General features: G+C 40.9%; 1 long non-coding RNA gene and 1 pseudogene across 1 annotated transcript in view; one reads left to right on the top strand and one right to left on the bottom strand.

Annotated features, from left to right (window-relative positions):
- Window positions 1-27358, top strand: part of LOC116700341 (uncharacterized) — a 273867-nt gene that overhangs the window by 182596 nt on the left and 63913 nt on the right. The gene's annotated exons all lie outside the window — the stretch shown is intronic.
- On the bottom strand, window positions 3952-5453 carry LOC116700340 (ADP/ATP translocase 3-like; annotated as a pseudogene).

Here is a 27358-nt window from a genome sequence, read left to right as displayed (position 1 = left end):
ATTGTAGATTATCACTGAAGGCATCAAAACTATGAATGAACACATGGAATTATGTACTCAACAAAAAAAGTATGAAATAATTGAAAATATGTCTTCTATATTCTAGTTTCTTCAAAGTAGCAACCCCTTTTCCCTGATTACTGCTTTGCACACTCTTGGCATTCTCTTTATAAGTTTCAAGAGGTAGTCACCTGAAATGGTTTCCCAACATTCTTGAAGGAGTTCCCAGAGATGCCTCAAGCACTTGTGGGGGGGGGGGGGGGGCTGGCTCTTTTGCCTTCACTCCTCTGGGTCCAGTTCTGCTCCCCGAAACATCTCAATGGGTTCAGCGTAGCCGGGACTTGGGAGAGCAGCACCCATCACTCTCATTCTTGGGTCAAATAGCCTTTTACGCAGCCTGGGTAGGTGTGTGTTTGTGGTTCATATCCGGTTGAAAAAAATAAATCTGTCCACCCTCTAAACGCAAACCGGAGGGATTGGCAGTCGCATGCAGACTTGTCGGTTATCTTGTTTGGGTATTAGCCTGCTTGCGAGTTCAGTTATGCCTTCAATTTTTGAATAAATCCCCAACTTATGTTGTTGTCAACAGCAAAAGGGGCACCTTCCTCTTCATGCTTCACAGTGGGAACCAGTCTCCTCTTAAACAGTGTACTGAAGCCTGAGGGTATTCATCTGGTCTTAATCTGAGCTGTGTGTAACCCTTGCGATTTTTCTGAGGCTGTGTGGACTCTCACATGTGGACAAACTTTGATCCTCGCAGCAGAGAAACTCTTGGTCTTACATCCTGGGGAGAAGGTCCTTTACCTCTGTGAGCCAATGTTTGTTATGTAGTGGCTTTGATGGTTTTTGCAACTGCATTTGGAGACATCTTCAAGTACTTGTATTTTACAGACCGACTTCAATTCTAAAGTAAACGTGAGACATCTTGTTTCTCTTTACTTATCCTGATTGGGTCTTCTTGCATAACATGAAGTCTAAACAGTTTTGTCCACTGAGGGCTTGTCGGCTGTGTAATCAACTTGACTTCTTGCACACAAACACAACTGATGGGTCCCAATATTCACCAGGGCAAGAAATTTCACAAATTAACCCTACAAGGCCCAACCGTGAAGTGAAAAACCATTTCAGGTACTGCTCATGGGAGCTCACTTGGCGAGAACACCAAGGTTTGAGCACTATCAAAAAGCAAAGGGGGGCTACTTTTGAAGAAACTAGAATACTATGACACTGTTTCAGTTGTCACACTTTTTGTTAGTATATAATTTCACATGCGCTCCATTCCAGTGTTTCATGCCTTCAGGGACATCTACACGGAAATAGTCATGAAATTAAAAGGAAAAAAAGAAATGAAGTTTGGAACAAACACCCCTGTTCCGACACTTTTGCCCTGTACACACATACACACACACACATATGTGTATGGTTGTATGTGATATATATATATAGACTTATATATATACTTACATACAGACATACACACACCTACATATATATACATAACTAAACTTGATCCATTAAATAATCTAAGTCCCATGGAAGAGTTTAGAAGGCCACATGTTAAAATGTATGTAATCAAAATGAACCTGCCCCATGTGAACCGTCCTTCCTCTAGTGAGATTTTGTCTGTGCTGTTTTGTTTAAATTTAACGGTGTGCCCTCTTGTCTTGGCCAGGTCTCCCTCGAAAAAGAGATAGATTTCAATCTCAACGGGACTTCCCTGGTTAAATAAAGGTTAATAAAACAAAAAAAAATACAACACCACACACACACACAACACATATAGACCTATATATACATTATATTATATATTAAACACACACCACACACAAATTATATCAAATAAACAGTATAAATTAAAACACACTGGCACAGGTGATGGAACTGAGTTCCCTCTACACTTTGACATGCTGTCGCCGTATTAATACTTCCGTCCAATATCCTGAAGACGTTGCAAAGCTCTACGACACCAGTTGAAGTTTAAACGGTAGACACTCCTCTTTGGGCAAGAAGAGCATGCGCAAAGGACACGAGCGGGAAGTCACACTTCTTTCCACAGCAGCCGCCCTCGCTGTCGCCTTCAACTCTCTGGCCAAGTCGAAGATTTAAAACATAGGAGAATACCAGTACCCTTGCACACTTCTCAGTTCCAACTTCCCCGCATATGGGGTGTGTCATCTACATTGTTTTAGTGACTGTTGTTGCCTTCCTCCTTCCTCCTGTCTACATTTGTAAAGAAAAGTAAGTTTCCAATTGCCTCCCCCTGTACCACACTGGCCTTGTACACCAAGGTTTGTAGTACAACTTGTGTACACGGCCGTTGTAGACAGAAGTCACTGCCGGTGTCCCCTGGAGAGCACGAGCGTGTATCTACATGATGTCCTTTAAGTACTAAAGTCCATTTCTCCCCTCCCCAATCTCCCCACCCCACCAAAACTTAGGTTAACCATGCACTGTAGTGGAAAGTTTCATTCAATAATCAATTCACACCATGATGTATGTGGTTTCTGCCACAGCAGGGCTGTGGAAACATTTCATTACTCTTACAAAGCCCGCAGCTAGCGAAAAGAAAGCTCTTCCATTACAAACATGATAATTTTGAAATATTACATTAAATCTTTGTAAGAAACATGTTCCAAAGGTTTTATATGTTTCTACATTTTAATTTAAAATAACAACAAAGAATTGTATGATTCTATCCAGAAGCTATCTATATTTTCCTGCTGCCGTTTGATAGTACTCATGAATTTAAAATGTGAAAACAACCAAAATCTGATATGTCAGTAATCTATCACATCAAACAAGCATTAGCTAAATTGAAGACATAAGTAAAATTAAGTAAGAGCCGCTGCTGCTTACAGCAGGAGCTGACAAGTCCTGTTCAAAAGGACCAAGGCTTCAATTTCTAACTCTACATCCCAGCAGTGACCAACGGGTTTAACCAGGAGGCGTTCGAAGAGATATAGCGCAAGTAATATAGCAGTTGCGTGGAATCACACTTCTGCATTGCATTATCCAGTGATGCAGTGACAGTGAAAACCAGTCACAACGTCATTGTTTAGATTGTTGCCCCCAAATCTTTATTCTTCAAAGTTGGGACCCACCTACAACACTAGTGAATGACAGGAGAGTGTATCTCAAGATTTCTTAAGAAGACATGACATGGTTAAAGGATCTGTTGGAACGTTTTAATCATAAAGATCATCAAACGATGGAACTAATAAGTCCCATCGCCCACAGCTAGGGGGAGACACTAGTTTTGTTCCAAAAAGCAGAATGCAGAGTTCCATAGAAAATGAGGAGTATTTTACATTGTAGCCAAATTGACCAGTGATTGTGACATGTGACAAATACATGACTTTCTAAGCTCTCATACCAAACACCAACACGAAGGCGCCCCCATGCTATGGCACATTGGACCAGGATCCCTTGAGGAAGCCTGCCACCCTCATCGAGTGCAATCTACGGCCAGCAGTAAATGGGCCGGTGTACATGATGTCAGCTGAGAAGGGTAAGAAAAAGAGCAGTGTTTTTAAAATAACGCAGGTAGAAGTTGAAAACCCGGTTACAGACAAATTACAAAATAAATCAGGTCCATATCAAGGTGCATTTAGTCCAGAACCATGTATTCAAGCAACGATACACAAAATGTATGTATTAAACAGCAGTATATGTTAAACAACGAAAGGCTTCCATTAATACAAAAAAAACTCCCCCTTTGCGAAACGGGGACTGCATATCATACGTCTACGACAGTGTCAAAGGGGTATGAGGTTCATGCAGCACAAGCGGTCACAGTCTGTGCAATCATCCAGCCTCACCCAATATGTGGGTGTTCGTGGGTGGAAAGCATACCTGTTAACACAGGAAGAAAAGAGAAAAAAAGTCAGATATAGAAGCGAACAACTGAGGAGGGTGGTCTGCAAGTATATGTAACGTAAAATGACGTACCCTTCGCTGTGTATAGATGGCCGAAGTATGCAGCCCTGAGATGATGATTCCCTGCCCGGACACATGAAGCCCTGTACAGGACCTTTCAAGCCATCAGACTTAAGATATTAGCCAAACAGTCCAAGAACCGTTAACTCTCTCAGGCTCCAGCCTTTCCAACATCCGCAGACAGACGAGTACGGGCGAAGTCGAGGGGGTACACGAAGCAGCAGGAGGTGCTCCGGCGGCGCCACCAGAGGCCAGGTTACCAGCGAAGTACTCCAGAACTGGTGCGCTTGTCTACACCATCAAGGAAGATTTCTTGTACTTGCCTTGAAGGCAAAGTTGAGGGCCCTGGGTGGGGGGAACTATCTGAGGGGGGGGGGGCCATTTTTTTGGCAAAGGTTACCTCTCCAGAAAGGAAAGACCCCTGCCCCTCCTTGGGGGGGAGGATACGGACAACACAGTCCATTGATACCCTTGTACCTGTCTTATCCCGGCGATATGCTTGCTGGCATGCTTGGACCTGAATAATGCAATAGAACCACGCAAAAGTTTAAAAATAGGTAAGCTAATTAACTGGTGAGTATGTGTCAATACAAGGTCTCCTTTGTTGGGACCTTCTTGCCTGTTAAACCTCGTAAAAGTTTCTGCAAAGTCTAATTTTAACAGGGGTTAGTAATAGCAATTCAAATGAATCGTTACAGTCATTTGTTATGTGAGGAAAATCATTTTCACATTACCATAACAAAAAAGTTGACATCGGGGGTCGTCAGTGAGGTAAGTTAGAAAAACACAATGTCGCAGATGCCGGTTTTTAACAGAAAAGGATGTGACTAAAGCTTGACAGCTGTGAATTGACTGCCGACGGGCCTCAGTGCAGCCTCTCGCCTTCAACATTAGGATTACAGTAGCCACCAGAAAGATTTCATGGACTATCAAAACTCAATTACAGCCGGTATGTTGTCTTGATAATTCCCTAGAATAGTAGAGTTTTAAATAAATCGGAGGTGTTGCAGGTATTTGTACACAATGCCCAATATCATACAAGCGTTTGTCCTTTGTTAGCTAAACGTTCTGCCGGCTACGGTAACGTGTGGAGGACTAACGTTGCAAACAGGCTCTGTAGGTCATTGCCACCCTACAATGACTATATCCTATAAATTATTACCCTCAAAAACTCACATTAATTCTAAATTAATCACATGCACTGCACAATGTACCATTCTGCGCCGGTGAACACATGGACTACAACGGCTGAGAGAAGTGCTTAACTTGCGGTAGCAAGTGTCACTATGCTAGCAGGCTAACGTTAGTGAACCTTCCGGAAAGACACGGAGGTTTTTTACCTGAAGAAGAAGCCTTCACTTCTCAATTGGGCGACGGCTGTTTTGGAAATAGCCGCGGGATGCCAACGGCCAGATCCTTGGCGAAAGAAATAGCTGTCTCATTCATGGTGCGATGTTCTGATGTGACTTTCAGATAACAGTACAACGATATACACCACTGCCTCTACAACTGAAGGCAGCACAGACGAATATGGCCGATTTTGCGAAGAAGCAGTGCGGATTATGTAACCAGTTATGCGATATTAAAAAGAGAGCTGTGATTTTGAGGCGGGAACGTCAATCCCTCAAGTCAGCGGCCTCTCCACCAATAGAATGCTAGATAGTAAGGATCGTCACTTTGCGTACATGTCCTGTGCCCGGCGGAGTAATCCTAATATTGCCCAAAATACACGTGGAGCTAAAATAAATTTAGACAGAAAACCATATTTTGACTACGCGTGGACTTCCTGCTCACTGTCACGCCCCAGACTAGTGAAGACAGCGGCCTTGGCTTGACATTTAAGTACTCTGAATGCTACAGCAAAGTCAAGAGGTCTTACCTACAGAGCTAAGGCCTTCACTGAGACATACAGTAGTAGCCTATACTACCATAATGACTACAAAACATACCGAATATTAAACAACTTCAGAAAGGTAATAATTAAATATGGTTGCTTTTCAGTGAGGTTATTCATTGATTTAACATGCTTCATTAGGCCGCTCAAGTAGGCTTAATAACTGTATTATGTACTTTTTTATACGCTACATTTTGGACAACTTGAGCCAAGCTACTAGCTGCCTTGCAGATTCAGATTTAATGCAAACAATATAATTTGACTAATCTTTAAATTTTGGAGATATATGATTATATGTGAAGATTTATAGCAGTTGTATAAAAGGAAATCAAATTAGTCCAATCTTTTAAACAGTTCGACATTAAACGTTGAGAACACAAATGAATCACTAATAAGTAGTAATATCATGTAAATGATTCGAAATGGGCCATCAGCATAATGAACAGCCTACTACTTTCTTTCAAGTCTCTGACCTTTCAAGCACTAACTGGACCTTTGGAGAACTTCCTGTCATATGATGTATTTACATAACACTTGCAACATCCAAATCAAATGGGAACATTAGAATGTTTATATTTAACCGTGGAATTGTGTATTATTTTTATTCTTAATACTTTTCACTACTTGCTGCAAAGACTTTATTTGTTAAACCAGAGTTTTTTTGTTGTGTTTTTTGACATTGTAGGAATTGCCACTTTAAAAAAAAAACAAAATCTATAACTTATTCCACTGCTGAATAGCCTATAAGTATTGACATAGAAATGTTTTGTTTGGAGAATTTTGTGGTTACTGTGAATCATATAGTGAAGAAGTGCTGAATAATGCAGGTTAAAGTCATAAAACTCCCAAATAAAGTATCTTCATCCGTTTAGTCATAGTTGTCCACAGGGGGGAGGCAGAAAGCAAGAGAGAGACCCTGAATGAAATGACGACAAAAGTACAAAGTGTAAGTTACAAAAATCATAACCCTTGAGCTGTCTTCCCGTCAAAATTGAAAACCAACACTTTTGTTGATGCCTTTTTACGATGGTTTTAACTTTTGTTACGTTTTGGCAATTCTTTCAAACACACTTGACGTTTTTGTCAATGTTTGTCACTTGTTTTTGTCGTTTCAAACTAGGTAAACACTAACGTATTAAACTTTAGTTTTACAGTATTTTTGGGGGGAGTATTTATGGTAATAAACCTATTTTATAGGAAATGATACCTAATGTTGAGTTAGAAAAGCAGGAAGAAATTAGGAGTATTTAGACTAAAAATTAAAAGAAGTATTGTGGTGGATAATCACAGACTGGAATAGGTCACTTTACTCAAAATTACTATTTCAAAACCACTTCAATTTTGTTTTTCAAAAGGCTATAAAATCATAAGACACCCCAAAATTAATAAAAGAGATTTGTACTTGCCAAAGTGGTTCAATCATGTATTTGCGTAATTACAGGTGGGAAATGAAAAGAACATGATACAGGAAAATGGTCGATTTCACCCGAGGACAAACATGAGGGTAAAACATTTAACAATATCAACTGAATTTCATTTAAAATGTGTTCATTGATGTTTTTAAAGTGCAAAATTGTGAATTTTTTAAAGAGAATGGTATTTCTGACATCTATCTATCTATCTACTAAAAGTATGTGAAAGACAGATAAAGTGGACGTATTGTGAATTCATGGGCATCAAGGTTCTAATGTTCGACAATGGGAATAGGTCTTAGATGATTCATGCTCCTGGACAATTAAAAAAACAAAATAGTACACATGTTTTATGTAAAAGCCAACAAAACCACAGAAACTGAAGCTAAAATATGTCCCATTACAGTAATTGCCAGCTGTCTATAGTGTTTTACCCAACAATGTTTGTGTGACCACCAAAAACTCAGATAGCTGTTTGATAAAAAACATACTGACGTACAGAAACACCTGTATACCGCAATAATAATGTAAGCCAATGCTCAATCACTGGAGTCTGTATAACTTACAGGAACTGTATGTCTTACCTAATGCAAATTTGGATTGACCACATGGAGTAGATGCTGTAATGCCTGCACAAACATGAGCTGAAGTAAGAGACGGCCAAGCTAAACAGTGAATGAAACCGCCTTAGCTGAAAACACCACTGGGAAACAAGTTGTAAAATAGAATTCACTACTCAGTCTGCATATTTTGTTTTAGTTCAAGCAGTTTGAGTGAAGTGAAAGGTCTTCTTTGTGCTGCAATGGTTTAAGATGATAACTTTTGGCAAGTTGAATTCTTTATTACGCTACTTGCTTTGTTGTTCTCATGTAGATGTGCATTTAATGGCAGTCATATCACTTGTTATTTCTCCTGCCAATGAGCTCCAGTTGAACAGGAGCTGATTCCTCTGTGCTGAGAACAACGGTCAATGGCATTGCTCTTTTTTTTGCACACTAAACTGCTGTTGTCTTTAGTGAGAGGCAAAGGTAGGATTTATGTCATCATATTTGAGTCTAGTATTTTTTGGTAAATTGGTAATGTAATAGATATATGCTCAAGAAGAAAACACTATATAAATTACCTTAAAGTGGAAATTCAGTGTGAGTGACTTGTCTAAAAGTAGATCTGATCTGAAATCAGAAACGTGGTCTAACCAAACCGTCAGAAGACCAAAGCAAATATGGCAGCTACGCTGTGATCAAACTCCCAAATTAAGTTTTGGTTTGAATCCTATTAGGAGAGCACAATATAGAGAATGGAAAGCCTAGATCTAGGTTACAAATATTACGGCACACCAAACTACAAAATTAAACTGTTTAGATAAACAAAGAGAGAAAGGATACCTCAGGTTGCAGGTGAGTATCAAAGATTTAGTATTCCTCACGCAAGTCATCCCCTCGAACCAACCCTTTCCCCAGAGGTCAGCTGCCGTGGACAAGTAAAGAATTTCCAGTCCCAGCCTGCGGTTAACTGATATGAATGGAAGGATGTGACGGCTGCAGATTGGTCTCAATGCAGAGTAAGGAACTATTTAATTTAAATTTAGCTCACTTTAGCAGAACAAATAAAGGCCACCTGTGAGGGGGAAAGACAAAGTAAATTATAACAGAAACATGGTCCAAGGGTTCCAAATGGGGAAAACAGAGGACTTGAGGACTCTGCTTCTTCAGCTCAAAATGCGCTTGGTATGGTTAAAACTCCATTATTCTAAGTTCAGTTTGAAGGCAAAAGACATTACGTACATCCAAAGGCTTTGATCAGCTGAAAAACCAATAAAAACAACAATTAAAAAAGCAGTTTCCCAAAAACATCCCAAAAAGTATGACTTTCTTAAGCGTCTAAGTCTACGCTTGTGTTGTCCATCATGTTGACTGCATGGACCAATAGCTGAAAAACAGGCAAGCTTGTCTCCAAAGGAAAACATTGAACACCCCATGAGCATATCGGTATTACCAGAGCCATCACATTGCGCCTTTACAGAAATGCGCCAGCAGTCAAAGTCTAAGCGCAATGGTCTCACTATATGAGGACAACTGTGGAGCTGCGACGCAAGTCCCGAATGCGACACAAACTCGAGCTTGAGACTGTAGTCTGACTGGACCTAACTGTCATAAGCTGCAGTGAACTTTTTGGGATAGGATAAATGTTTTTGGAAATGTGCGTCCACTAGAGAGTAAAATAACTGGGATCGAAATAAAATAAAGGGACAACACAAATCGCCGAGCACTTGAATCGCCCCAGTTGCGGCACGTTCAGTTTCCGCCAACGTTAGTGCAGTAAGCCCATCTGATATGCCTCCGGTTTGTGCGGGGTACAGCAGCAGCAGAGGGGGAGCAGGCGGATGTGGCAAGATCCGGGCTAAACTGAGCTGCAGGGAGCCGGGTGCGAGTCCCCCGTCCCTACCTCTCCAATGTCCCCGGACAGGGATGATTGCTCATGGACTTCTGCAAGTGTCTTCTCTGCATGGTAAGCAGATTTGTAAGTTCTAACAGCTGCTTTTCTGTTTAAGATGTAAGAATATGCAGCCCTCTTTGAGCTTGTATAATTCATTGTAGTACTAGGCTACTGCAATCTAAAAATCGTAGAAGTGATTCCTTTTGAAGGATGTCTTGTCTTCCAGTACTCAGAATGGAACAGGAAGGACACATGTATTCAATTTCTTGCCAAGGCAAATCTCTGATGAATTAGCAACCGTTCAGATTGCAACAAAGCCTACATCCCAGGAATCCACACGAGGACACTATATTTTAGTTTATATTGCAGATGATGAGTTCTGGTGTTATTTTGACCCCCAGACTCTGTAATAACTTAATCATAAAAGCGATAACTTTTGGTAATTTGGTTACATGTTTTTGTAAATATGTGACATAGTTAGCTCATGTATCAGTGATCGATAGAGGACATTGGTCATAATTTAAAAAGAAAACAAAAAAGACGATTAAGGCATAGAAAGACTTAGATTTATTTATTACAGGTTTGAGTAAACTTTTGAGGGACCCTCAAAAAGGGACCATTAAAACAGTTGTACAACTCAGCAGCAGCCTTAGATTTTTAAATCTGGATACAGCAGGTTAGGAGGTCTGTTATGTCTGCCTGGACTTGTTCAAAAAAGCGGCTCATCTTCCCAAATATTGATTATACTGTGCAGATCATGGAAATATAAACACATTAATGTTAAAATAAATGATATTCTGAAAAGCATTGGGGCTACCACATCTGTAAATCTTTAACATTTTACAGACAGTTGGGCATTAGACATTAATAGGGTGAAAGGGTTACATGTGAAAGCAAATTCAGAACTTCATAGCAGCAACAGAATGTACTAGTAGTGCCATTGTCTTAGAAGTCTTTGTCTTACGCTGGTGATCACATCGGTTGTGATCAGGAAAAACCCAAACACACACAACACACACACAACACACACACACACACACACACACACACACACACACACACACACAAGGTGTCTAGGAAAATGAGTTATAACAAAAAAGTCAATGATTGACTGTGGCGGAGAAGAGAAATCTCCCATGAAGATAAGCTTGTTGATGTGGCTAATGATATTGATTATGACATTTGATCGTTAAGTGTTATCAGTGCTCAAGCAGGACACAAAATTAATTCTTGAGTGAATGTGGTTGTCTACAGGTTACCCTAGCCATTGTTAACAAGACTGTATGAAATATTAAAACATAGCTCCCCTGTGCTCCTCATGCAGAATGCAATGCAAAATACAGTAAGGATAATGGGCAGGGGCCACTGCAATCAGGAAAATCAGATAATGTCAGCTGAGGCATCACATTTAGAGATTATATATTAAAATGACAAATGCTTTCTTGTCATAGTCCCACACCTCAAAGGCACCCAGTTATCATCCCGTGTGCACCCCACCTGAAGGCACGTAGATGGATCACACCAGAGAGCATTATTTTCAGCTATACTTAATGAGACGAGTCATTACAGATGCAAAATTAGACACATTATATGATGTTGGATCTACATATACCTGATTGCAAAATAAATTAGGGATTTAAATTGTTGTTAATGACATCATTAAAGAAGGTGAATCAGTATTTTTTGGAACCTTTGACTTTTTGTTTTGACAAACTTGTGAAGCGCGGCTTTGTTGTCTACAGGCCAGTTTTGGTCAGCTAAGAATTTCTCCTGTCTAGGTCTGATAGGTACTTGTATAAATAGCGACTCTCAACTGTATTACATTTCATAACCATGTTATTGTGCCTTGTAACATGTAGCAATGCATGGGAAACTTCATAGGTAGAAAAATCCTCCCCAAATTGTCTTTCACCACTGAAGGCCCCACTGAGAAAGGTGTAACCAATGCTATTATAAATGTTGTCTTCAAAGATACAACATCCAAATGAAAGAAGGGAATTGCACAGTTTTTGTTCACTCCACTGATGAACAAAACAGAGCACAACATTCTGCTTCAGGATATCATACTTTGCAACTAAATTCGGTGTCTGTTTAGAATTATTAATCTGGGTATCCCCTGTATGTGTTCACTGATTTGACCTAATACTCAAAGTACAATCAACTTGTTCTCTACCGGTACTGTTTATTGTTTGCATGCATTGTTGCATACAATCCGTGTCTTTTCCCAATGAATAAACAGTGGCTAGGACATCTCACACATAACATGCATGAGATCACTTGGAATGGGGCTGTGCAGTACATAGCCGGCTATTGTTGAATGACTTAACACCCGACATTGACCCTTTGATGCAAGGCCTCTATGGATTAGTGTTAATCCCAGTACAGACGGCAACTGGTGATGGTGCTGCTATTTGGTTTTTTCCTTTGGTGAACGTGATTGAGCCGTAACACAGTTGTTCCTACATTTATTGCGCTCATTTTCGGCTGTGGTAACGTACACAGGTTGCGGTGGACTTAATAGCCACTGATCCAGCTGTTTCTGTTCAGGGTTGAGACACCTGTGGTTGGGGGTGGAGCGCCTATGCACACAGGTTTATCCAATACTTGGCTTCTTAATCTTTTTACGTGCGTAGTCTTTTTTGTTTATTTCTTCTGTGAGGCATGTCTTTGATGCACTCTGTGCCTTAATTCAGTTTTGTCAAAGATTGACCCGCCACACAAGATTAAATTGGAACATTCCCATTAGACAGTACTTTAATACAACCTTAAAATACAATTCTGACTACGCATTTTCAACCATTTGATGTTTTACTCTAAAGTCTAGTGCTTAGTTTCTGTTTCCCCCATGAGGAATTCTAAGTCTTGACAAAACAACATGTGGTGCTCCACATGATTACAAGATTCGTGAGTGCGCACAGATGACTCTCCGAAGAAGGTACTTATCTGCACTCGAAATTCGCTGAGCAGGAAAGTCACCTAAAATAAGAGAGTGTTGTGGCGCTGATAGTCTTAATAACTTTGAAGCCAAACTTATTGGGCAATGGATTGACATGTTACGGACGTGTATTTATATCAGAAATGTACGCATTAATGCCTTTAAAGAAAAATCAGTTTAATCGAAATTAAGAAATAACTTTAACAGCAAAATATGGGTTTCCTAATAACACCAGATTGTATACAATTCATGTCAAACTGCAGAATGTTAATTTGATAATTTAGTGTCAGTACGACAGCCCGCCCTCCACCACAAAACGACCGTAGGGGTCAATAAATGCAAAGAGCTCATAACAAACCATATTATCGGTGTCTTGTGTAGCTGCGACCTCTTGTTGCTGTCTGTATAAGAATGCAAATAGGCAGCGTTGGGTGTGGATGTTCAAAAAAGGACAAGGCTTTCAGTCAGGACACCAGAGTTTGGCTCCACCAACCAACGTTGCAAATCTTAGTACGTTTTGCTAATGACGGTCCATGATGTCATGTTACTAATTCTTTTAGTAGTCAAGGGCAACTCATTTAAGCCCATCCCTTATATTGATTATCCTAAGTGCGTATTTGCGTGGCCTTAACTAACTAGTCCATTACATTTTCAACACGCTTAAAAAGCACTTATCTTAAATAGAACGGTCACCAGCTTAGGGTCACATGATTGAAAGCGCACGTGCAGCAGTTAAATAAAAAGTTGTATGGGTCGTTGGGGAGTTTCAATGAATAATATGTTTAGTATGAGGATGTGTTGGATTACGGCAATACTTATCTGTTGTGGGTACTCTGCAATTTGTTTATCACTTATGCACACGCTGGATAGCAGGCAGAAAAAACCACAACCCAATGAAAGCAATATGTGTGTTGCCGGCCCAGAAAATATTTGGAACATCATAGGTAAGCTGGCACCATGTAGCAGGAGGCAGAAGGCTGAACTTCACCCAGCTACACAAACCCGACTGGCTGATGCGCACCTGAGGCAAGTATGTATGTTACCTGGAAGTACAGAGGCGAAGGTAGCCGGCGTGATGTGGCTGGCACAATCCAGCAACTTGCTCAGCTCATTAAACAAGGCCTCATCCGATGCCCTGGGTACACTGAGACAACAGTGCTCCAGAACATAAGGATGATTCTTTTACGCACTATGAGGTGCTACTTGTGGATGTTGGACCACATTATACATGGTTGAAACACCTAACACTGATGCCGACAGGCATAATCAAGCTCCTTAATATTTTTTTTTTGCAGCTCTCATTCATCACAATCTGCTCTGCTTACAACCCGGGTAAATAAGTGAATTTCCCCATTGTGGGCTACTAAAGTATCTTTCTAATCTAATCTATTTGATCGAATTGTTCCCTTTTGGGTAAAACGTCCCGCTATATCTACTGGGTGCCACCCAATGTGGTATCTTGTTGAAGGCAGCATAGCACTGCAAGTAACTCCAGCGCTTGGAGTTGTCTCTGAGGGGTGGGTGCATTAAAGCAAGTGAAACTGTGCTGCATTTTCAAACGCTCCAGTCATACAAATATTCCGTTTGTTTGCGGAGAAACAAAGGTATACTTTGCCTGTGTATGAAAGCAGAGGCATTTGGATCAAGGTTGTTATTTTGTAAATCTCAACCTTTTTGGGAAACAGCGCTTTTTGTGAAGACATGGTTTTGAAATCTGTTTTTTGAAGTGGGACTTTGTACAGAAGATGCATTCTACTGTGCTGGTTTGACTGAGGGGACTGTACAATAGTATGCCTCTTCACTTAGGCGTGACATGATATTACTGTCAGAGGGTGACGTGTGTGTAAAGAAAGACGTGGGAGACGTAGGTGGCAGCATTCATGTAGGGATTGAGGAGAAGGAAAGTGGCAAAAAATGAGATTAAACAAGGCCAGAGTCAAAAATGTCTTAGGAAAAAGATGGGCTCAGGGGCTTTACACAAGAAGAATGAGGTAAGATAAGTTTTTATCCAGGGAGAGCATGTTAATTGGGTAATAATATGAGGTAATGCAGAGTAAGTTGGATTGGCTAGCGGTTTGTAAACAGTTAAAAGTTGCACTCCTCCCCCGCTCAATGACACTAGCCAGCGAGTTAAGCGATTTTCAGTCTAGCTAGCTAAGGGCATATAGTTGTGTCCAGACGGAGAATTGACAGCAATTGACAGGGCAAAACAGGTCCCGGGGCGGAGAGAAGAGGTAGAGGCAGAGGAGGGGCAGAGAAAACACCGAATGTCCGCACACAGCAAAGTGAAAAGACAAATATAGCAGATACAGACAAACGCCACACTCGTTAGGGTTATAAGTGATGATAGAAGGGTTTTTTAAAGTATGAGCTCTACATAGTTATTTTAGGGGGAAATTCCTCCAATTGGGTCTCTTGTATGTCATAGTGTGGACAGCTGAGGATTTGGTAGTTTTTTTTATTACAATAAATCACTGACTGTGTTTTTCTGCACTTGAAGATCAACAAGTCTGAAAGAAAATGTCATCCAACCTGAAAACGGCACGTAAATAAGGAAATAAGTTTGTTTTTAGAAAGGAAAGAGAAACTTATTCCTGTTTTATGTTTCAAAGTTACTGCTCGACTGAGGTTGCCCAGGGCCAGTGCCTGTCATTTTACTCAGTGAGAAATGTGTGCAAGCCGTTACGCATATGTTTGATGTTAATTTAAAGTTTAGCAATACTGCGTAGTCTCTGCCGCCGATGAGGAATCTCGTAATGACAACACTGGGATCATCACATGATGACAGCATTTGGTTATCGCAACCCAACCCATCATCACGCAGCTGCTAACACGGGGATTAAAAAAAACATGATTGGACTCTTTCAGAAGGTGTAATTACTGGTAATTTGTCTGTTCTCTTTGTCTCCAAAGTGAACACGCTGGTGTCCATGCTTCCGCAGCGAGGACGTAACGTGCATCACTCTTGCTTCTCAGCCTGCGAATGTCACCGGAGTGGCTTCAGTGCAGAGATCATTGAATAAACACAATGGGACAGATAGTTCAGAGTTTTTAACTCAACCTACTGTGTAAAATGAAGCTTTTAAATTTTTGGAGAGAGAGATTTTTTATCTTTATTTATTTCTTTATTTAATGTGTGAGACGTATATCTAATCGAGCTATACTTGCTGTTTACAAAGACCCCCCTTTCATGCCATGTGCCAGTCCATATTCAAAAGGATTCCACAGATTTAATAAAGGTATGTATTTATAAATTAGTAGTAGTTAAAATTAAAACTAAAAGAGGTTTGGGCAGGAAAACTATTGTTTGACTCACAAACATGTGCTCTATGTCTTGCATTACGCGCTCCATTTTTATGTACACTGCTTCCAGTGCAGGTCAAAGCTTTCCCATTACGATCCGTTAACTGCACAGTATTTGGGGATATTGAAAAACAGGGTTACATGCATGTACTATACACCAACCAGGATATTAATTATATCTATTAAAAGCTCAAATATGTTGGTATCAAATGTTGTGCTATGTTCATTGCGCACATACCTTATAACAATCTTGCTCAATTAAGTTCAACAATTGGCATTCAAGCATAAAAAAAATCTGTGAATGCTCAGCTGCAACTAAGGAGTTTTTCATTCTAACTGTTAATACTAGAAAATACTGTTATTGTAAAATGCCATAACAGTTCTAAATATAGTTGACACCTTGGAGTAACGACTGTTTGTTGTGACTAAGTCTTCCCTAACGAAAGAAAGGATGGAACAGTAAAAAATAAGTTATAATTATTCACTGTAGACCCCTTTATGTTAACATTTATTGTGCCCATGGAAACAAGTACACTAATTTGTAGCAGCCTTCTACTAGTAGGGAATCCTACGGGTTTGACCCTGCCAGGTCAGAGAAAACGAGTGTTATTAGTAACACGTGTTTCTCCAGTCTCGCCAATATCTTGCCGCCTTGCTGACGTTGTCCTCTTCGAGCCTGCAATTCTTCAAAAGGTGCCTTCTGTCACGATCCCCTGTGAAAACCACATTTCACATTCCGAGTAACACGTCTCCTGCCACAGTCTCCTACTCAAGTCAAATTACTGCTAGACAATATGGATGCTCGGTGACCCATCCACTCGAAAAGACGGAAGAGAAATTTTGTCAAATCAGTCACTCCTTGTAAATGACGGTTTGCGTGGTCCCGTGGTTTTGCGTTTATGGCCATGAACCTTCAGCAGATTCTCAACAATATTCTATAAATCACCCCAGTGAGAAATCAATAGGGTGTATATAGCTACATATCACAGTAATCATCTAGATTGTCTACTTTCCTTTTTTTCTTTAAAACACACACATCCAGCTCGGACTAACAATGCCCTTAACCCAGACTTTCATGTAGTAATTTCTTCTCAAAACAGGCAACTGTCTTTGTCGTCATGCCTATTTAAATAATTTAAGTTATTGAAAAATAATTTGACCTTTTATAAACAAAAGAAGAAGAAAAAAATTAGCAAAGCTTCTCTGTACTTCATAAAGGTTTTTGTTATCTCTGTGTGTTTGTGTGTGGTGTGTGTGTGGTGGTGTGTGCTCTCAGAAACAAAATGTGATAGTCTTTCTTTATCAATGGTAAGCCAGAGGGAGGCAACAGCTGAGAAGGAATAATGACTAAGCTAGCACTGCCCAAAGGAGATACATGAAGCCTGTTTTAAATTGCACAAACATAGCAGAATTTGATACTTTGGTAAATTTATCAAGAATCATTGAAATAGATAGGCAGGTAATAGTCACCTGGACTGTGAGTATGAACATTGCCCTGTGTGTAGTGGTGTCTTCCACCACCTCTTCCCGTGGAGTCATGCAGTAAGCTTGGCAGTTTCCTGCAAAGCGGGCAATGAAGCGAAGCCTCTGTTAGATATGTATTTGCCAAAGTGGACATGGACCTCATGTGGTTGCCGGAGATTGCAAAACAGCAGCAGCAGAATTGGATTGCAGCCGATGCCAAGGCAGCAGGTTGCTTTAAGGTAGTGTGTGAATGATTCACACACGCTGGCGTGTGTGTGGTGATGTATTTGTTAACGTAACAAAAGCATAAAGTCCATGTGAGGTTAAATAGGTAGAGATATTTGTTAACAGAAAAAGTTCAAATATTCCTCCATATATTATAGTTGGCAACAGAGTCTTATAGTCTTATAGTCAATTCCTTTTGTTTTTTTTTTATGCAGTTAAAAAGTGACAGGATGAGCAAATTTCGCAGATACGATCTTTATGATACTGCCCACCCAATCTATTTTTCCTTTATAGAATGCTGTGTATAAAGTGTAATTTGGGGACATTACGTGTAACATTGAGAAAATTATTTCTGAAATGCTTCATCAGATATGCTTTTGATGAAGAGGGCTTCTTACTCTCTGGTTCTCTCGGCTGCCTCTGGCCTTTCTGCATTGGGTTTCTAATGGTGCAACACTCCAGTATTATGACAATGATTTGTAGTTTTTTTATTTCAGTCATTCGGAAGAACACTGCCAATCAACAAACTCTAATGCTAATCATGTGGGCAACATGGTTGTTATTCTACTAAAAAAAAAGTATTCGTTTAGAGAAAATATGTTTGTGATATGAAGTACATTGTCCAACAACACTTGTATAAACAATTGGAGGAAATTCTTTTAAAATACCCATACTGAATGTATATATTGTGTCTGAGGGACATGCGGAGGAAACATCTCATTAGGACATTGAGTTGGTCCCTGAATAAATGTTATATCCAGATGTAATCCTGTCTGAAAGCCAAATTGGAAGCACTGTGCTGAAGGCAATGGGTTTTATAGAGCATTCATCTGTAGACAGTTTATGAAAGCGGTGAAAGCTTGTTTCAAGGTGAAGCACCCCTCTGCTGCAAAAAGGTTTGGCCCCAGCTGTTCATGTGCTTTTACAATAATACAGCAGTGCCTTGAGCACATACATCCATGTGTCCTGTCTCTGCATTGAGTTTTAACAGTACATCACAGGTTTGTAGATGATGAATGGCATGTTGACTACTTCCATTCAATTTTAATTTTCATTTATACCAGTTTTAGGATTAATAAGATTAACTCGTGCGAAAGAAAGTAAACATTATTCACCTTATTATTGACTAAATGGAAGTATTTCTTGCAGTCAATCACCGCAAGTGTTTTTGGATTAATGCAACTGTGATTAGCCACTACCACAACATAGTGAGAGTGGTAGTTGCATTTCTTGCAACCGAATGCGTCCATTTCCACGATGGGTGTCAAATGAAGTAGAAAAAAAGGTATCAAAGGATAAGTAGAGATGTTGTATATCGGTATTCACCTCAGGATACGGTATTGGTACGGTATTCCAATTCTTGAAACAATACCAGACAGGATTAGGATTTCATGTGCGTTCAGGGAGCAGTATAAAGTGGGCAGGTTTGAAACTTGACAGGAAGGCACCATAGATCATAAAAGGCTCTAAATGTAGGATTCATGTGTGAGCTCACTGATAGAAGTATGTGGCGTGAGATCCCCAGAAAGAAGAGGGTAATCACAGTAATTCCAGTGTGAGGTGACTGGAAGCCGGAGCATTTCCAACGCTTGGATGGACACATGTCTTGCATCAGAACAAAACATGGAGGGACCCTGTCTGAAACGATATGGAGCATTAATAAAAAGGCAAAGGTTTTTGTAAGGACGTGAAATAAAGCATTGGGCAACAACTAGGCGCTCCCGCGAGAATGTTGGGAACACTGACTATTCAACCTCTCCTCCAGGTACTGTGCCAGTTATGCTTCATTAGACTGATATGGTGGCGGAGCAGGGCGCGCACTGAATCCAGGAGCGCCTGCATGGTACATGTAAGACTGCTGGAGGACTGTGCGGCCGGAGGAGCGGCCAGTGTTCGCCCCTCGGCCAAAGAGCCGCTTGGAGTGCCTGGAGGCCAAAAAATCCTTGCGGCATTACGCCCCTTCAGTTTGCACAGTGTCAGCGTGGGCTCCGCGAGAAGAACACTGCCTCAGAGTCTATGGGACTGTGCGGTTTGCAGGTGGTTTTAGCAGTGGCATCTGCGTGTTGAATTATCACCTCCATAATCATGTAATAATACTGTCACCTTTTTAGCATAGGATGGAGTAGAAGTGTCTCCTTTGAGAATGGAGTTAAATCTGGGAGAACATTGAGATGTCACGTATGGCCTACATCATGGCCAGGTACTGCTTTTTATGCGTAATTAAGTTGGACAACTAATTCGCTGTTTTTTGTAATGATTTGTATTTCCTGCTACTCTCTACGTTTTCGTCCTTGACAACTTCCAAGCTTCCTCGCTTCTGTGGACGGCATAAAACCGTGTCGCAAAGCAGCGCAGGACTGTGGCCTGTTGAGACATGGGCTCCCGCGGTCAGATATGTTGTAGCCTGCACAAGCGTGCAGCAGTCTCTGACAACAGCTGTAACCGCCCGAAATGCCACAAAGCCCTGCGGCGTTTCCTGAGCGCGTGTTTTCCAGAGGAGTCAGCTCGCCTTGCTATCTGTCCCCTGCTCCGACACTCTGTCTGTGGGAGCGCCGGCGGACAAACCAGCGTCCCGTCATGTTACTATGAGGAGGAAAAAAAAAGGTGGGGGAAAGGGGAGGAAAGAGTGGGCAAAACCCAACTGCCTCAGCTTCAGAACTACTGCTCCAAAGACGAGCTGTGTAGGTGAAGATGGTTGTTTGGGGTAATAATGCATACATTACAGTGCCCTTAATAAGTGTTTCAGCATGGAACCACACAGAAGGGAAGAAATGCAGATTCACAAGCACAACGTATAACGGAGCAGAAAATGCCACCAAATGTACCACTTAGTCACAAAGAATGACTCGTACACGTCTGCAGAAATGGCACAGTTCACTATAGGCAGTGTATGATAGTGGGCACCTTTTAATTGTATCCCAGTAGGGAGCAAACATATTTGACATTCTTGATAACCATCCAATGATTTTCTAAGTACATAGTTGTTTTTGTGTTTGTTTTTACTTATATTCAGGGGAAGAGGTTCACTGAGAAGCAACCTCTCTATTTGCAGGAAACGCACCATCTCACAGTTACATTTATACCCAGCTGCCAAGTACAACCACATCTGATCTGATGGCAAATGAAGCAGAGGCCACGGAGCGGTTTGGGGTGTAAGGGCTTGCTCAAGGGCACATAAGTGGTGCGTAATGATGGGAGTGGACAAGCTCTGCTCTTTCACTTCCCCACCGGATTTTATGCATATCGGGTCCGGGGATTGAACCAACGACCTCCCAGTCAACCAGCTCCTTCTCGAACGTTAGGCCACCACCTGCCCCAAAGGAATTGTTTTCATACAGATAGGTAGGGGTAGAATCTGAAATATGCTCATAACTCCGAAAGACCAAAGGCGTTTGAAAATAGTTTATCTGACTTACGAGTCTAACTCGAAAAGATATTCAGTGTGCTGTAAAATAAGACAAGAAAATTCCAACATAAAAGAAACTGGTTACCATCAAAAATTTGTTATCTACAATATATAGACTATTATATACGGTATAATATACGTATAATATATATATATATATTATAAATATATATATATTATATATATATACACTACCGTTCAAAAGTTTGGGATGGGCTATTCCATGCGAGACATTGCTAAGAAATGAAGATTTCCGACAACAGGTTGTGTCAGAGGACAGCACAAAAGCTCTAACGAGTAGAACAAGAGTGGGAGGCCGCGTTGCACAACTGAGCAAGGGAAGTAAGTACAGTAGTAGAGTCTCTAGTTTGAGAACCAGACGCCTCACCAGGGTCCCAACTTGCATCTTCATTAATAGTACCCGCAAAACACCAGTGTCAACATCTTACAGTGAAGAGGCTGGAGCGGGATTCTGGGGTTAAGGGCAGAGGAAAAAAAAAAAAAGCACATCTGAGATGGCCAATAAAAGAAAAGATTAAGATGGGCAAAGAACACAGACCTTGGAACAGAGGAAGGACTGGAAAAAAAAAAGTTTGTGGTACGATTGAATCCAAGTTTGAGGTGTGGATTCAAAAGAGAACGTTGTGAGACGCAAACAATGAAAAGAGTGCTTGAGAATGCCTGAGGCCCTCTGTTAAGCAGTGGTGGAGGTAATAGAGGGTCTGGGGTTGCTTTGGTGCTTGGTAAGGTGGGAGGATTTGTACGGTAAAAGGGATTGAAGAAGGAAGGCTATCGTTTGAAACGGTAGTGTGATAGATATCTATATATATATAATATATCTATATATAATATATATATATATATATGGTGATATATAATGTGTATATAGATATATATGTATATATGTATAGATATAAATTAAGCTTTAGGATTAGAAACAAACCTTTGGGTATTGTGCTTTTGTGAATTATTAATACCACCCTAGCTGATAATGTGTAGAGAATAACTAGAGTAAGTGACAGAAGAAGGACCTCAACGTTTCAATTACAAATTGGCTGCTACTTCAGCACACCGGACAGCGCCAGAGACAGTTTCAGGGCCATAGTTCTAACTGTAGACTTCAGTCGACAAGATTTTGGTCAATTTGTAACAAGGGGGATGGCGTTGGGAGGGCCTTCTGAAAATGATACAATCCAAGATTCCTCAAAAAACAGATCATTGAAAGAGTCATGTATAGGTCTTGACTTACATCATTCGACATTACTTGGGTCTCGGCCCTCAAGAATCAGCACACACCAAAAAATAGCACAATACTTTTATTTTGGAATTATTGATCCTTTCCTCACTGGTGGGAGTGGAAAATAAGCAGGAGGGGACATTGATTAGGCCCAAAAGATTAAAAATGGAGTAGGTTTTCAGACAGAAAATAGGGCTTGGGGCCGGCCAAGTTTTCTTATTTGCCCAATGAATTGTATGTGTGCGCCCCTGACCATCAGATAGTTATAACGGCTTGGTGAGGCTAATTAAGTCATTACTTTATGGTGACGTCCTTCAATAATACCAGCCTAGTCGGTGTAAATGTTACAGAGGTAGTAATGATAAGAGAAAAAAATCTGAAAGGTCATGTAAAAATACCCCTCTGTAGTATTAGTGGACAGATTTATACAGAAGAGAAGAGGAAGCCTTAACTGCAGTGAGACGTGCTTCTTGCGGAAGCAGGAAAAAAGCAGGAGAAAAGAAACACACTCATCACAGTCTTTCCTACAGAGTTTCAGTTTTAGCTCAAGGTATACCGTATATAGAAAAACTGCTACAAATGACAAATGTTTTAGACGTGCGCATGGGTATACTGAACTTCATCTAGTTGTAAAAGCTATAGCTTGTAAACATCTGAGCATTAGCTGTCCAACTGTCAGCACGTGGACATATCCTCACCCTGAATACCAATGGTTTGCAAAACAATGTGTGAAAGTAGGAGTACGATGCATCAATCATGAATCCCCAAAATGCAATTCAAATCTTTTAAATGACTCACTCTGTTTCTCTGGGCTGACGGATATAAAAACAGTTTCGCTTTGTGTGCTGTGTGTGTGTGTGGGTGTGTGTGTGTGCATGCTTTTCAGATCTCGTTTGCTGATTTCCAACACAAAAACTGCCAGCCCTCCCCTATGTATGCCTCTGGCTGTATTGTTTGTTTCGAGAAAGCAGAGCCATGTGCCTGAAGGCTACGATGGACTTATAAGGTGAGAAGGAGGAAAAGAAATTAAAGAGTTAGAAGAGGCGAAGAGAGGGAAAGTTCAGAAAAATAAGACAGAGAGCTGATCAAAGAAATTATTGAGAAAAACACTAGGGTCTAACAGTGTATATTTGACCTGTAATAGACACTTTTGATGTATTGACCATTTCTTATATTCATGTAACCCCTGGACACAGAGTGCCGAAGTGCAAGGTAGGGTAAAACTGCAAAAAGCGCTGCACCCTTTCAAAACTTGATTTAAAAAATCGCATTTGTAGCTAGCTTCTACAAAAAAATGATCCAGGTAATATTAGTTCATTCTGTTCTAACACGGTATTTCCAAAAGTAATTGTTGTACCTGCAATTATAAATACCTAGAGCTGGGAAACGGTGACACTGGGTCCCCAGTGCACCAATATGTTGTTAAACTGCATCTTACATTCCATGGGAGTGTGGTGCTGGAAATGAAATTCTTTTGCCTGAGGAAAATATATGGTGTAAAGAGATTTTAAAGTGCTCCGTACAGATAAAATTTTAGAGCGCTATAACTGTATGTGTCCACTTTCTATACCAAAGGCACCATCCTGACTCCCAACTAGGTGGCAACCCACCAGCAAGAAGGGTTCCCAGGGTGCCACATGTGACGGCCGTGGGAAACCAATGGCAGGATGTCAGCGCAACTGCACTTGTTCAGCAAAAACATATGTCTGCGTGAGTAAAATGTCCTTAGGTATGAATGCAGTTGGCCTTATACTATATATGTCCATAGTGAGTCACAAGGACTTAAGGATATTCAGTAATGATTACAGCGCCTGGAGTTTCCTGAAGAAATAGAAGCCTGCATGGACCATGTAGATCACGGTGGTTTCAAGCTAAATTCGAACTTCGTTTAACCGCAAAGAGACAGTATATCTATTGTCGTGCCTGCAGTGAAATGAGCCTTATAATCTACCAAATAGATATTGCAAATTATTCCAGTGTTGAGTGAACAAATGTTCCAAACTTAATCATATACAAAACAACGGTCAGTTATTCTGGATCCAGAATGATAGAGGACCATGTTACATTTTAGCTCTGCCCAAACTTGAGTATAACTAAATGATCTTGCGATGTTTCTCTACGAAACCCACCTCTACTAAAGCATTTTATAATGTTGCATATGCAGGAATCAGATGAGGTGTGGTTCGTAATTGGCTTGATTGAGGGCGAACATTTGAACCATAATGTTTTCTTATAAATAAGTAAATGTGTGAGATTTTCCTTGGGCATGGTGGTGCCAAATGTGAATGCCCTTACCAATACTTCTGGGAGTCAATAAATCTTTCTCCAAATGTGATTAACATAAAGTGGCTTCTTGTTGTATTGCCAAACCAGAAAACAGGCCTGGAAAGAAATCAAAATATCCTCCCAAGAAGCACAGTTTAGTATAAAAGTGATTCGTTTACGCGGAAATGTGCTCACAGTAACAACAATTGATGTGCTCTATGAAAACACTAAAAAAAGACTAAGAGGACAGTCAGGTTGTGTAATGAAAATTTCCCAACACAACCATCAGCAACAAGGGGCTGTATGGTGATTGATACATTCTGACCAGTAACATTGGAACGTTTTAGAAAGTTGATGATTACATTTTGTATACATTTTATGGGTCATGGGGAGCCAATAGGAATTCAGAGGTCTAAATGCACTGACATGCTCTAGGCTGGAGAAGGGCTATAGTGCATGTATCAGAACCATGGAGGCTAACCAAGGTGAGCACTTCACACAGAAGTAATGGTGCCCTCTTTGAAACTGTATCAGTTGTCCTCATGCCGTCCTGGCCGCATAACGGACAATGCTACATAAATGAAAGGTCAGATGATCCCCACAGGATAAATGTATATGGGTGACATGGACGGAGTCAACAAATCCATCCATATGTGGTAGACATAAAAAGCTCGGACCTAAGTGTGGACCTACGCCCGCGATGACCTCCACTAATGCTTGTCCCTAGAGACTAAGACACGATAATGTGGTTAACAACAAATTCAAATGTATCGTAACAATTGTGCACAGTATTTACATAGTTGGGGCTTAAACTATTCTTTTAAATGTCACTGAGAATTTTTGGTGATGCTACAAGGATGACGAAGCTAATGAAGAAGAACCCTGCTGATTGTGTTTCAGGCAATGACATCAACTCCATGGGCATCCCGCACCTCCTCCCGCCCCCTGGAAACAATCCCGTGCCAGCTTTCTCAGCCCTCCCCCGCCCGTCTTCCAGGAGAGGGTCCACGTCAGTCGTTAAACTCTCCCCGAATTAACAGTGAAGCACTCACTTCTTCACTGTCTTACCATATGCTTGGGTTCGACACTTGCTACAAGTTAATTAAAATAGCTGGACTAGTATCAGGTGGTAACACCAAGTTCACCAGAGACTGTAGCAGTAGTTGGGGCCAGCAGCGCCCTCCTTTACTCTGCCTCATTGTGGCTGAGCATTAGCCGATAAGGTTATTGCAGTATAGACTCAACCCGTTGTTAATATGTCATGTATGCACACATCACTGTCTATTCCCCTTTTTATAATAATTTTAATCCCCTTATTCCTCTATCCTGTCCACAGCCCTACAGGACTGACATCTGCCACTGGTGTGGCTGCTTGTTACACATCCGATATACAGTTTATGTAAAGAGTGCATTTGGTTTCCTAATTGGATTGTTGTAGCACGGACGTTGCGATGAGCATTCTAATACCAGCAACAAAGGTGGAATTGTCTCCGGTTATATAAAACAGTTTCTGTAACCTAATAAGCTAACATTTGATTTGAGAAAAACCTCAAACTCAATTGCAAATGAAACACTTAAATAATATATTAAAACAGAGTTGAAAAAATGAATTGCGACGCCAAAGCATTACCCGAAGGAGGAATACAAGTGCTCTCTTCAGTTGTGATGGCAGTGCCAGTTGATAAAGTTTAAAAAATAAAAACACCGGCTCAAACAAAAATCAGGATTTTTGAATGTCTGTCTGTTTTCATGTTTACGGCCTCACACAATCCTCGCTGTGGTGTCAAGCTGTGCTGTATTGAGGGCTGTTAGAAGCAGTTAGTAGCAAGAAGATGTGGGACTGTTAAAACCCCTCAGAGCCAGTCAGGGGAAGGGACAAGAAGGAAACAATATTATAAATTACCTGTTGTCAACTATTTATTTATTTTGACATAAACTGAAAAGTAATTGTTGTTGGAATAGTACCAACCAATGCGTCAACGTAAGCCCTAGAGTTCAGTCAGTTTAAATGGTGTTGCACCTCTGACCACATCAGCATCCTTAATAGTGTGGGTATGTGTGATCGCAAGTGCGCGCTGTTGCACCTGTTACCCACACCCAACAGGTGTCACAGTGTACTGACAAACATGGAGTACACTTATACATCACTGGCAGCAAGCGAAAACAAGATTAAGGGGAAGTTCAAGGATTGGGTTAACGCCTACGGCTGTTACCCCCCCCCCACTCCCCCCCCCCCGGCTGCCCAGCCACAAGAGTTGAGACAGTGATGACGCTATCTTGATTAGCTCTTGACCCGGGCACTGGCGACTATATATCTGTGTGGTAGTAAGATGGCGGCAAGTTGATCTTGGGTGGCCTGCTTTGGTAATACCCGAATATTGAGCGGATGGGGGGGTTACACTGCTTCCTCTGGAGGCAGAGAGAGAGAAAACAGCTGCACTGTTCCGCTATGGTCATGCAATTCAAGCCAGATGGCAAACACAAGTGCGCGGTTATCTGTCGCAATAGTAGATCTGGTACTCCGTTATTTTCGTTCTTTCTGTTCCTATCTTTACCACGTCGAACCCTTAACTGTGTCATGTGGATCCTGGCGTAGTGGTGTTGTCCTTGGGCGGTGGCGCATAACCACACGGTTGCACAGTCTTTAATTGAGTTTTCTTTAGAGGTGGATGAGCTGCGGTTTGGAGGCCATGCAGACGTGTTGTTTTTATTACGTGTGTGTTACTCTCAAAAAGTTTTGCTGTTTTTGTTTGTTTTTTGGTTTTTCATGGCCATGCTAGTCTCCCTATTTCTTCCGTAGTGGAATGGAGCACAAAGATAGTGTCTCACTTTGGCACCATGTTCA

This window comes from Etheostoma spectabile, chromosome 13, assembly GCF_008692095.1.
Source record: "Etheostoma spectabile isolate EspeVRDwgs_2016 chromosome 13, UIUC_Espe_1.0, whole genome shotgun sequence".
Taxonomy (NCBI): Eukaryota; Metazoa; Chordata; class Actinopteri; order Perciformes; family Percidae; genus Etheostoma; species Etheostoma spectabile.
This window is presented reverse-complemented; position numbering and strand designations above follow the sequence as displayed.